This window comes from Arachis hypogaea, chromosome 1 (assembly GCF_003086295.3).
Source record: "Arachis hypogaea cultivar Tifrunner chromosome 1, arahy.Tifrunner.gnm2.J5K5, whole genome shotgun sequence".
Lineage (NCBI taxonomy): Eukaryota > Viridiplantae > Streptophyta > Magnoliopsida > Fabales > Fabaceae > Arachis > Arachis hypogaea.
The window spans coordinates 111,310,221-111,323,129 of NC_092036.1; the positions used below are offsets into that span (position 1 = coordinate 111,310,221).

A 12,909-nucleotide genomic window follows, 5' to 3' on the forward strand; every position below is an offset into this window, starting at 1 on the left:
ATTGTCAAAAAAGCTTAATCTTATTTTAAAAAATATTGGCCGTCAAAAATAATGTTAGAAAAATTTGAGAATATATTTTTTGTGATATATATTAACCGTAAAAAATACTATTTATTTTGACACGTATTGACCATAAAAAATTCTCAACAACAATTTTTTACAATTATTAACCGTGAAATATACTATATCATGGATATTTTTTGACAATTTTTTACCATAAAAAAAAAACTCAATCATATTTTTTTGACATTCATTATTATAAAAGTTAAGGTTTCACCTATTATTTATTTTTTAAATAAAAATTACTATAACAATAGACAAAACAAAAATTCTACCACTATAATATGAATATGCTTTCACTTTATCATACATAATCATTGCATAAAATCAAACAAGAACTTTATAATTTTGATCATTGATCATGATTCAAAACTAGTACAAATAGCATTCCTTATTTAGCATTTGACAAGTATATCAACAACAATTAACACTAAGTACCAAAACCAATACTCAATATCATAATATCATATTAATGTTCTTTTTTGTATAGTGCTATATGAATCACACATAAACTCATCAAAGTCTTGAGCATTAATAAAGTGAGATAGGATTGTTATCACTTTGAATTATAGGCAACCTTCCATCCAGTAGTTGCTCAAGTATTCCTGCCATATGCTCTACCTTTTTCTTTAAATCTTTCACCTCTATTTTAGAGTCTTCATATTTTTTTCTGCACATTGAAGTTTTGTTTGGAGATAAGAAAATATGAATGATCTAGGACCTCATAACTGTGTAGGTGTCACGCCAGCCCCATAACCACGAACTCGTCCATGTTGTTCAGGTCCAAATATTTCTACCATCACTTCATGTTCATTCATCTCTAATGTTCCTTCATTTACATGAGATGATAATTCCTTAAGTAAATCCTAAAAGGGATCAAATCAACCTAATAAAATCAATAAAAATATATGTAAACATAAATATAAAATACTTTTAAAACATAAATATAAATATCGACATTCACCAGAATATTTCAACATTAAAATTACTTTTGACTAAGTAGTGAGAATCAGAGAATAATTTTGTGTGAGAACCATGGTAATACCAAAACCACACTTAAATGTAATGAAATTGTCCTTAAATTTCGGTTAAGAAATAAAATTAATTAACATAAAAATATATGTATTCTGATTTTTTTCTCTTAAAATGAGCATAAAAATAAAAATGAATATTACCTTCCATAGCTTTTAATCATATTCATTTTCTTTTGAACAAAGTTACGAAATCAACGTGTAACTCTAGCTTTATTATCAGACATGAAAATGTAGCTTTAGTCTCACTTAATCAATAGGATCCGCTTAATGAATTAGAAATTTGTTGTATTTTTAAAACAATTTTTCTTTTGAATACATTTAGAGTGATACTTTAAATTAATTAATCATTTACTATTTTCTAGAAAAGAACACTAAAAAAAGAAAAGAAAACACGGCTGCGCTTATTAACTGAAGATGAGTTAATTACTAATTAACATAACCTTCTCCATTGAAACAAGAAGTATATTACTGTTTTTTTTAAATAGCAAAATTTCTCTAATTAACTGCAGCAACAACAACAACAAATTTGATTACAAAAAATAACAGAGACAAAGAGGTAGAGCAGAAAAGAGAGAATGCGTAACAGGAGCACAAGTAGAAGCCTATTTGTTATAGAACACTATTTAAATAATTCATGAAAAATATTCTAATCCTAATATTTTACATTATATTGTAGTGACATTGTGATCGTATACTCTTATTATATCACATAAATTACAGTTGAGGGAACAAATGTGATCATAAATATGCTAAAAATTCTTTAAGTTTAACAAAGAGTAAGTTTCAATAATAAAAAATACTTGCCTCAACTGGTTGACTTTATTTCTTTAATAGCAATTTGGAAGTCATTGATAAAATTGATTGACCTACATTAAGCAACTATGCAAATAAGCAATATCACTAATGCAAACTAATATATTATAGAAATTCAAACTCTCAAAGTAAAGCTAGATACTCCTATTTGATATGAACCTGTGGTTTAGGAAAAAGAACAAACACATGGTGTGCAAAAATTAGAAAGAAAAAAAATGAAGGATTAGAAGTCAAATTAGATAAAACATAAAATGAATAGAACTCTGAAATAGAACAAACAATAGCATTGCATCACCAAGTAACAATTATCTTTCTCTCATTTTTTACTATGAATAATAAAATAGAAAAATCAAATGAAAAAGAGAAATTTTTTTACCAAAATTACAGATCAATTTACACAAATCAGATATAAGGAACAAATTCAAGAGCAATTAGATATAATGAACAAATTAAAAGTATGAATTATAGAACAGCTCAATAAGAAGCCAAATCAAAAAATATAAATTAGGGAATATATCTGAGAATCTGAACTTACCTTAATACGTATTAGTAATAAGAAGCTTGAATAAAAAATTTTAAAATTTGAAGCATCAAAACATAAATTAAATCAGATTTATGAAAGAATAACAAATTTTGAGAGAGGAAAAAGAAATACCTAACAAGACCAGGTTGATTTTAGAGCTGAAGAATGAGATGAGATCTTGAAACTGAAGAGTAAATTGAGATTTTGAATATAAAGAATAAGTAGTGGACTCCAAAACTGAAAGCCTGAGCCAAAGAAAGAAGAAGAGCCCGCTGATCCCAAATTTGACAGAAGAGAAAAAGAGGAGCAGGGTCGTCGACTAGAGAAGAAGAGGAATGTGGTAAGTTAAAAATAAAGACCGTCAAAAATGAAAAATAATTCTTTACGGTCAAATTAAATATCAAAACAAATATGATAATTTGACATTTGTAATATTTGTTAAATATATATATTAATTTTTACATTTAATTATGATTGTTAAAAAAAGGTGTTAAAATAGCTCTCTTTTCTTGTATTGTATAACGATGAGCTGTAAGTGTATTGAACTGATGAAATAACAAGGCCATTTAAATAATATGAAATCTATAACATGCCATGTTCTCTCAACTCAACTGAAGCCAATCAACTAAATGCATAAAATCACAACCATATAATTGATATTACCAGTTATACTAAAAAAAGATCTCACCTCAGAAAATAACGTATGAGAAAAGGAGAAGCCTGATAATGCCAAAAGAATAAATCAAAATGTACTAATATGAATGTATTATCACCAGTAACTAGCTAAAGATAACCAACATTAGAAGAGACTATACAATCTTAGTTGAGTAATTGCACCTAACATACTATCGTGTTATAATAAAATTGATCTAATACAGAAGAGATACCTATAGAAGAGAATGAAGTGCAAATTTAATGGATATTGAGCATTAAGTAGATTAAGGGAATCACATTAGAGCATTCAACATTCAAAACAAATTCAATTGCCATATAGGACCAACACGGTTATTCTAAACTTTCGTACTCACAACACTCAAAACTTAATCCAATATTTAGTCCTTTCAACCAATTGAATCATTAGGTCAATGATATGTTAAGTACAATAACACAATATACTTCAACTCATCTCTGATCACATGACAACTACAATAGCAATTTCCCAGACCTCAATGAACACCACAGTACATGACTTGTTTAATTTAGTATTTTCATTACAGAATTAAATAGACAAACAGGAGTACAACTCCCACACAGTTATAAGCATTGGACGTCATAACTTCACCAAGAAACAAGAATGACTTTTTTCTTTGATCTCATACAAATCACGCATTAGTTCTATTTGAACACCAAGGTCAGCATAATAGTTTTACCGAATCATGATTTTTAACTTTGAAGTCTTGAAGCAATCTTACCAACCATTAAACATCCTACAATTTGAGGTTTTAATGCCTGCCACGTCTCTTCAGTAGATGAGAGTGAATATGTTGTCTATGCTACATCAAGAAAGCAATGCTGACCCCAGGAAAAAGCCAAATCTGTAGTTTTAAATCTAACCAATTAGAAATCGGCACCTTCAAGATAAATAAATTATTCAACTAACAACGTGGTTTACACATACGATCTCCCTAGACCATTTAATTGACGTTGGCATGGATTATTGATCAATTTCCAAACTCAAACACATTTTAGGCGATCTATCTCAAGTAGTCACTTGTACGGCAACAATGGATACAATAGTTCCATAAATGGATCATACAGGCACACTACATTACTACATAGAAATATCTAAATCCCTATCTTACAAAGATTCTTATCCACAAACAATCATTCTTCAATTTTCAAGGATATATAGTAAAATCAACCACCAACTATTCATGCTTTCAAGAAGGTGCAAATAATGACATCCTTGTATATAGTACTTCTAGTAGTTCAGTATTTTTCAAAAACAATAAAACTCTACAATAAATATATTAAGCTATTACCCAATAACTCCACAGTGAAAGGTGATATATACATCTCAATTACCCATTCAAATCACTGAAGAAACAAAAGTTGGTATGAATAAGAGTATGAATGCAATAATACAAAATTAAAAGATTGCTCGAAATCAACAAAAATTAACATGCAAATTATCTTCAGATTCAATAGGAGACCAAGCTAATTCATGAGTTGAAACAACTAACACAGCAACAATTAGCAACTTAACAATTTAACAAATTAGCAACATAGTAGTAAGATTTGAAAAACACAGCAACCAACAGCAAAGCAAAAAGTTTAATAAAACCAACAAGAAACAACTAACACAACAAGCAAAAAGTGAACAATATAGCAGCTATTAACTATCAAAAAGGAATATAGGATTCACTTGCCAAAACTGGGTGAATGAAATAGTTTTCGAAAAGCAATATCACCACAAAATGTGTTTACAATGACAAAAATTAACATGTCTTAGAAACTTTATCTAATCTAATAGATTTAAAGTTAGGATCTTTTTTATTTAAATTAAATAAATATATAAATTATAGAAATACATAAAATGTGAGGTATTTACAAAATGCGTACTCATACATACCTCGGATGCTGAGGGTCATATTAAAAATTGAGCATATCTCAGCGTCTGAGACCCCGTGTTGTGATCGAGCGACGCCGAGACATATCCTGTAGGGGTGTTTATAGTTTGGTTAATCTAAAAACCAAACCAATTTTTTGGTTAACTAAAAATATAATCTTGGTTAATTAACCAAATTGGTTTAAAATTATAAAACCGGTTGTTAGCCCGTTAATAAAATTCAAAACCGATTTTTACATTTAAAAATCGGCTTTTAATCCAAAAAATTGGTTTTTACACAAAAAAAATTGGTTTTTATACCAAAAATTTGGTTTTTACACCCAAAAACTAGTTTTTACACAAAAATGAATTTTTTTACATACAAAAACCCAAATTTTTACTTTTTTTAAATTAATTTTTTTAATCTAAAAATTAATTTTTTCTTTCTAAATAATACAAGTAACATTTGTAAATAATGAAATCTCTTCCATTGTAAATAATAATTACTTTTCTAAACTTTTGGTGGCAACACTCATCACATACACCAAAAGCAAAGAAGGTATAAGGCACATTAGGATCAAACCCTTCAATTATAAACATAAGCATAAATATAAACATAAGCAAGTCTAATTATATATGGAAAAGCAAGTCTAATATCTTTACCATATAAGTGTTTAGAACATAACTAAAGAAAACATAAACAATCAAGACTTTCTAGTCATCCTCAAGCGTAATTGAACCTAGACCCACTGAACAAGTAATGTTCTCTGATAAAAATCAAATCTACAAAAGAAAACTATAATTATAAATTTAAAAAAATTATAAAGACTAATGGAATAATTTAATTAATTTTATTCATCATTTGAATCTATATAAGTTAAACTAAAACATTTTCTAAGTAAATCAAACACACCGATTCTTTTTACTAATTAAGCAACAAATAAAATTATGCTCTATATTCAATTAAGGAAATATTAAGTGTTAAGCATGTTCCATATTCAAGCTAACTGATAGAGAAAAACTATAAAATAGATATTGGAAATTGATAAATTATCATATGATATATTTAAGAGACATTTAATATTTAATTTACCTTGCTCGACCTTTTCAAGCTCTTCGAAATTCTCAGGTGCAAGAGAAGAAAAAAAAAGTCTCCTTTAAGCCAATCTTCGGTGCATACAAGGGCTACTGTTGAAAAGCAGACTCGGAAGCTACTGTTGAAACTGGTATAGCCAATATGTCCCATGCCATATTTGCTAGGACGGAAAACCAATTTGAGTTATCCTTCCACCATCCTAGAATATCCAAAGGCTTATCATCTGACTCAGAGTCTTCATTCAAATAATGATCAAGCTCAGATTTAAGATTGGGGTTACAACCGGTTGATCAACGATATAACCCCATATCATAAATGTCTTTGGTTTTATCACTTGCCCTCAGTTGGGAGAGGGTATCATGTTGGTTTCCTTCATCTGCACCTTGATATAAATTATAAAGTAAATGAAGACAAGAAGACAACTTTGTCTTCAATTCACTACCTACTTCCGCACCAAAATAATTAACTAGGCACCACTCAACATAATCCAACTTATGGCAAGGATCTAGAACTACGGCAATTAACAACATGTTAATAGTTTTTGCATTTTCCTAACACTTGTTATATTTTGCTTTTATCTTATTTTCCATAAGACTTATGCTCAAATAATCATCATCACGATATTGTTGAATCCTCCTTCCAAGAGCAAACACTTCTTTCATGTATAAGTTACTAGTAACATAAGAGGATCCAGATATGCGAAGTGTAGCATCGTAAAACATCTCTAAAAATGATAAGACGGACTTAGCATAATCCCAATCTTGAATTGAAGGTACCCCTCTTCCCTTGTTTAATTCTTTAACAAATTTTTTGTCTTGCATCTCTAATAGCTCAAATGCTTTTTGATGCTTTAAGGCTGTTACTAACATTAAGTATGTAGAGTTCCATCGCATTTCAACATCTAGGCAAAATAGACTCTTATGTGAAATATTCTCTTGTGCAATACATGCCTTGAACCTAGTTAATCTTGAATTTGAAGATCTAACATACTTCACAGCATCTCTAATTTTGGCAACTGAATCATCAATCCCCTTCAATCCATCCTTCACAATCAGGTTTAAAATATGCGCACAACACCGCGTATGGAGATACTCTCTATTCAAAACTGAACTCTTCCAAGAAATCAGCCTTCTTTGTAAATACATAACTCCTACATCGTTAGACGATGCATTATCAACGATCAAACTCAAGATCTTGTTCAACTTCCAGCTATTCAAGCAAGCTTTAACATTTTGAGCCATAATCTCTCCCGAGTGGCCAGTGACTTGGCAAAAATTTAGTATTTTCTTTTGCAACTTTTAGTCCACATCAATGAAATGAACAGTCAAACATACATACGCCATATTCTGACACAAACTCTAGTTATCAGTTGTAAGATAAACTCTTCCTCCGTATTTGGAAAAGTATTTTTGAAGTTGAACCTTCTTTGTTTCATAGAGCATCAAGATGTCACGTGCCAATGTAATACATAAAAGAGTGTTGAATCCTGGTTGCAAAGCCGCCGAATATTCTTTAAAACCTTGACTTTCTACAAATCGAAAAGGAAGCTCCTCGCGAGCAAACATTGATATCAATTTTTCCCGAGCATATTCTGCATCAAACCTACCCACTTGTGTTTCTAAGCTAGGCGATGTGCCTGTTTTCTGTCGTTTGCCTCTATTTAAACCGGGATTGCTTATGCAAATCTTTAAATGTGATCTCATTGCACTTGTTCAGTTCTCACACTTGATCACTTTCAAATAGTGTTGACATTGAGCCTTATTTTCATCATTAGGGATTCTCTTGAAGTGGTCCCAAACTGTTGATCAATTTTTGCACTCAGATGATGTAGTTGGGAGAGGAGGTAATGTAGAAGTCGAATGCTCTGCAGACTCTGACATGGAAACATCACAACGGCTACCTCATTTTGAATAAGAAGCCATAAAACTAATTATTAAATACTTCAACAAAGCAAAGTTGTCAAGTACAAAGCAAAGTTCAAACAATATATACATATATTTGAAACCGATTCTAGGGGTGTACAAATGTTGATGTTCACAATATATACAATATATGTGCTAATGCAAAAACTAGCTAGATTTAATAACTAATTTCAGAAATTATTAAAATAAAGCTCCTAATTAAAGATATCACATTTAAATTGCAGATTGAGGCATAGAAGCTGGAAAAAAGGAACAAATATATGGGAGAGAAAAGTAATTTACAAATTAGATGATTAGAATGATGCTCTAAAAACCCACAGAATATATACCATATAAAAACCAAGCATTTAGAGATTTAGAGTCTAGAATGAAGGTAAAGCAACAAATTTTGTGTCTTAGAAATATTCCCTTGAAATTAAATACATTCACTCCAATAAGATAAACTACACTAGAATGAAAATCTCTCTTCTCTTGACTCACTATAAAATCTGCAAACATGTATGTACGAAATATAACATAAACCTAAAAGGAACCAATATGTAAAGGTCAATTGGTAATACAATAAAGTAGGGTATTTGCAGAAATAAACCCACTTACGAACATAGACATTAAAAGAAAAATTACACCAAATTTTCAGGCAATTCCTCCATGGTGATGTTTTATAAAACTGGGCCAGTCTTTCAAGTGTCCAAAGGGGAGAAGATTAAGTTTTCAAGAATAGATGAAGTTTAAATAAACAAGAGCCTCCATATATTTATGTATATTTAATAAAACAGAGAAAAATCTTAACATGTATCTAAATATACTAATTCTTGTCGGTCACCCTCATTAGGGATGCTGTAAATTAAATTGAAATGTTATATTTTCTCATGAGTCACTGCATTCCAAAAGCAAACGTCAAATTGAACAGCAGAGTTACAAAAACAATAAAATAATTATAAAACGTAGAAAGACGACTTTGGCTAGAAAACTATGAAAAGTAATTTAGTTTCATGACAGATCCAACACAGTGAAATAACGAAATGCAGAAGCTCGGGCTGAGATCCTTGCATAAATCATATGATTCACAAAATCGTATATATTTATGAGAGATCATACTATATCACAACAAAGAAGAGACAAATCAAATACAACTTGTTATTGTTTTTGTTGTTCTAAAAGACGATTAAGGCTATATTTAGCATATAAAAGTACATAAGAACACTAATTACCAGTAAAGGGTAACTTAGGACTAAGAACAGAGAGCTGCTAGTGCAGAAATCAGTTGAGTATCTCTTTTAGATCATATCATGATTTCTGAGGCATAAAAGCAAGTTGAAAAAAAAAATGCAAGAAACTAAATGCAAACCACTCTGTGACATTGAATATATTCCTCAAACAATTGTCCAATTCAATAACTCCAATAAAAAATTTCATGTGCAGTAAGAAAAAAACTTGCTTCAATCCATTATCACAATAATTCAGTTTAGGAATCAGGCACACAAGTAACACAAAAGGGCCAAAACAAAAAGTAAAAATCTCTGCATATTGAAAAATAGGTCATTTCAAATAAAGTTATATTCTTTTAAATCCATCGCCAAAGATAAACAAGGGAGTAACAAAGTTTTTGCACAAATCACAGTTTACTCTCACATAAACAGCAATCACGATTCAATAATAACATCAATTCAGTCACAGTAGAGAGAAAGCATCACACACATACAGAGACACGAAATCCAAAACTAAAAATTGAAGAGCAAGTAGAAAATCTCAGCTCAGATCAAATTGTTGTTGTAATCAAAGCACTAATTTTTAATTCAATTCCACGGAACCAAATTACTGACTGAAGACGAAACTCACAGCAGGGTCCATTGAAATGAAGAAGTCAGAAGTATACTAATGAAGGAAAAAAATAGAGCAAATCCTTGACCCTCTTTCTAGCAATTCTTGCAGTGGAAACGATGTTTTCCAAGTCAAATTTGCTGTCAATGTTGATAAGTACACCTTCCTGTGCACCCAATGTCAAATCCTCCAAAATCATCTAATTCCCATTAAAGATACACCGAAGTTATCCATAAATACAAAAAACAATCACATTCAACAAAAAAAAAAAGCTCAAACCACAGAGAAACCAATGCAACAAGTTCGGATCGAATCCAAACCTTGTGGGGGTCAAATCTAACACGAGGATCAAGCCTAAGCTCGTTACCACTAATAAGCACAGCACCACAAACCAAGTGCCTCAAATGCTCAAGAATCTTCAAGTTATTGTTTGCCTTAATAGCATAACCAATAAGAGAGTTCAAACCTTGCAACGCATCCTTATAAGCCTCAACGTTTCTTGTAATCTGGAGCTTACTGTACAAGAATAGGAGGTCGAGGCAGAGAGACAAAGTCGTAAATCAAAGTGAAGACTTGAAGACGCAGAGGTCCGACGAACCACCAGCGAGCTCCGACGAGAAGCAGAGAAGAACAATTGTTGACGGCGGCCGGCGACGTACAGAGGAGAAGCGGCGAATAGTGAGGTTCAAAGAGATGAATAGTGATTTTTGAAATTAGGTTTTTCTTTTAATTTGGTTTTGGTTTTGGTTAACCGGTTAAAAACTGATTTTTTTAATTTGGTTTTGGATAACCAATTTTAAAAAATATGGATATGGTTTTTAAAAATGTTTTATAAAATTGGTTAACCAAAATGTGGTTATGATTTTTTAATCGGTTAACCACATTTTGGTTAATTTTTGTACACCCCTAATATCTTGGGTGTACCCGGGATATGTGTTACCATAGAGATCGGAACTGAGCACCCGAGATATGTGAAGATTGAGAAAGGGGTCTCAGCACCCGAGATAAATACTACTTCCTAATTGGTGTCTCAGATTCTGAGATATAGTCAAGGGTGTAATTTGGGTCCCAGCATCTGGGATATGTGTATTATGGTTTAGGTGTCTCTGCACCCAAGATGTATTGGAGAATAACTCTATTTATAGAGCTCATCCCTCAACCATCTCTCACAATTCACAAATCAATCTTTTCTTTCTCTTCTTTTCGTTTTGTTCTGATAGAGAATAATCAATTTTTTTATTGTTATGTATCCCAATGAGATAGTCAAACACGGTGATGAAGGAGTGATTTTTGAGTCTGATAAGACTGTCATGTTGCACACCAACCAGATTGATACCCTACATGTACTAAAGACAGTCATGCTGAGCAATATGGGGGGAATAGGTACCAAAGAAATTAGGTGAGTTGCATATAGATTTCTAAACGCGCTTCTGAATGGTGGATTTATCAATATGTTATTTTAGATTGATGGAAATCATCATGTGAGGATAATGTTTGACGTACATGCACGGCTAATGCCATAACAAGTGATGGAGTTGTATGCTGCGGTCCGCAACATGGTAGTTGGTGGTGAACCGTCTCCTTCGAGTCTTGAAGTTGACCCGCTGGAGGCTACACTGATCCACTATGCCTAGCCTCATGATAGTGCCAACGAGTACGACAGTGAGGGTGATTCAACTAATGTTGCCTCGTCCGAGTCATCTGGTGATGCTGCTTCCGCTGATGAGTATGTGCCGGAGAATTTCACCGGCGGTATTGGTCAGTTTTTCCTGCCTCCCCCTTTGGCTATTCTTCAATTGTCAGAAGTTTCTAGTCATTATCACACTTTGAATTTGGACGCAATGCAGTCAGACGATCATTTGAATGCTAGTGACTGGGAGGATTACAATACGGATAGTGGGATAGAATTTCGAGTTGGCCATAAGCATAGGAACCGTGATGCAATTCTAATAATGGTGAAAAACTATAGTATTCGACAAAATGCAGAGTACATAATTTTGGAGTCAGATAGGCTTAAATACCACTATCATTGCAAGCAATTCACCAACGGTTGTCCATGGAGTCTTCGTGTGGCACTACGCCAGAACTTGAATTACTAGTACATGTTACGATTTATTTTGGATGCATTAAAGTCTATTACGTTAATTTTGTGTTTTACTAAATGTTGACATCCATGAGTAAGTTGTAGGGAAGTGCGTAAATTTGGTGGAGCACACACCTATTTGGTACCAACCATGTCTTAGGAGCATGCTCAGCTACATAGTAGTTTGATTTGCAAAGTCGTATTACCTATGATAAAGACTGACCCGTTAGTGTCTATCCCGGTGTTGCAAACTACGGTACATCAGAGTTACCATTTCAAGCCCTCATATCAAAAAGTGTGGATGGCAAAGTAGAAAGTGATTGCTAGATCTATGGTGACTGGGAAGAGTCGTACAATAGGTTACCTACGCTCTTACAAGCTTTGCAGGACTGCCTCCCAGGTACGATTCACGGATGCGTTATTAATCCTTATTACAACAGGGACATGATTGACAGAGAGTGAAGCCAGTTTGATAAGGTATTTTGGGCACTGCCTCCATGTATTGAGGCGTTTAAGCATTGCAAGCCTTTTATATCTATGAACGGGACACACTTGTACAGAAAGTACGGGGGCGTGCTGTTAATTGTCATGGCTCAAGATGGTAATAACAACATGCTTCCTATAGCTTTCACATTAGTTAAGTCTAAGACAACAGAGTCATGGTCGTTTTTGCTCTCGAATTTGAGACAACATGTCACTCTGTAGCCTGGAATCCTTATCATATTAGATAGATTGTAGGCCATTCGCGCTGTCCTAAATGCACCTCACAGTGGATGGCATCCTCCGTCGGGATATCATGCTTACTGCATCCGGCACATGGCTTCAACTTTCAATTCACGGTTCAAATCAGTCGAGGGTAAGAGGTTTCTTATAAATGCAGCGTATTCTAAGCAAGGAGGGCTGCGATTGGTACTTGGATACTTTGGGCACACAATCCTATGACATGGTAGATTGGGTTCTTCATTTTAGGAAAAATTTACGGCTGCAACATTGTGATGAAGGTCGTCAG

General features: G+C 32.5%; 1 long non-coding RNA gene across 2 annotated transcripts; it reads right to left on the reverse strand.

The window, feature by feature from the left end:
- Positions 1-377: 377 nt before the first annotated feature.
- On the reverse strand, positions 378-9,347 carry LOC112710338 (uncharacterized). 2 transcript variants are annotated; one of them, XR_011865926.1, is made up of 5 exons: positions 6,072-6,212; positions 3,843-3,965; positions 2,563-2,749; positions 1,899-1,960; positions 378-926 (listed from the first exon to the last, which is right to left on the reverse strand). It is a non-coding gene; the product is annotated as an uncharacterized lncRNA (long non-coding RNA). The 2 variants fall into 2 exon arrangements; XR_011865928.1 differs by lacking the exon at positions 3,843-3,965 and having other exon boundaries at positions 6,072-9,347.
- Positions 9,348-12,909: the final 3,562 nt, after the last annotated feature.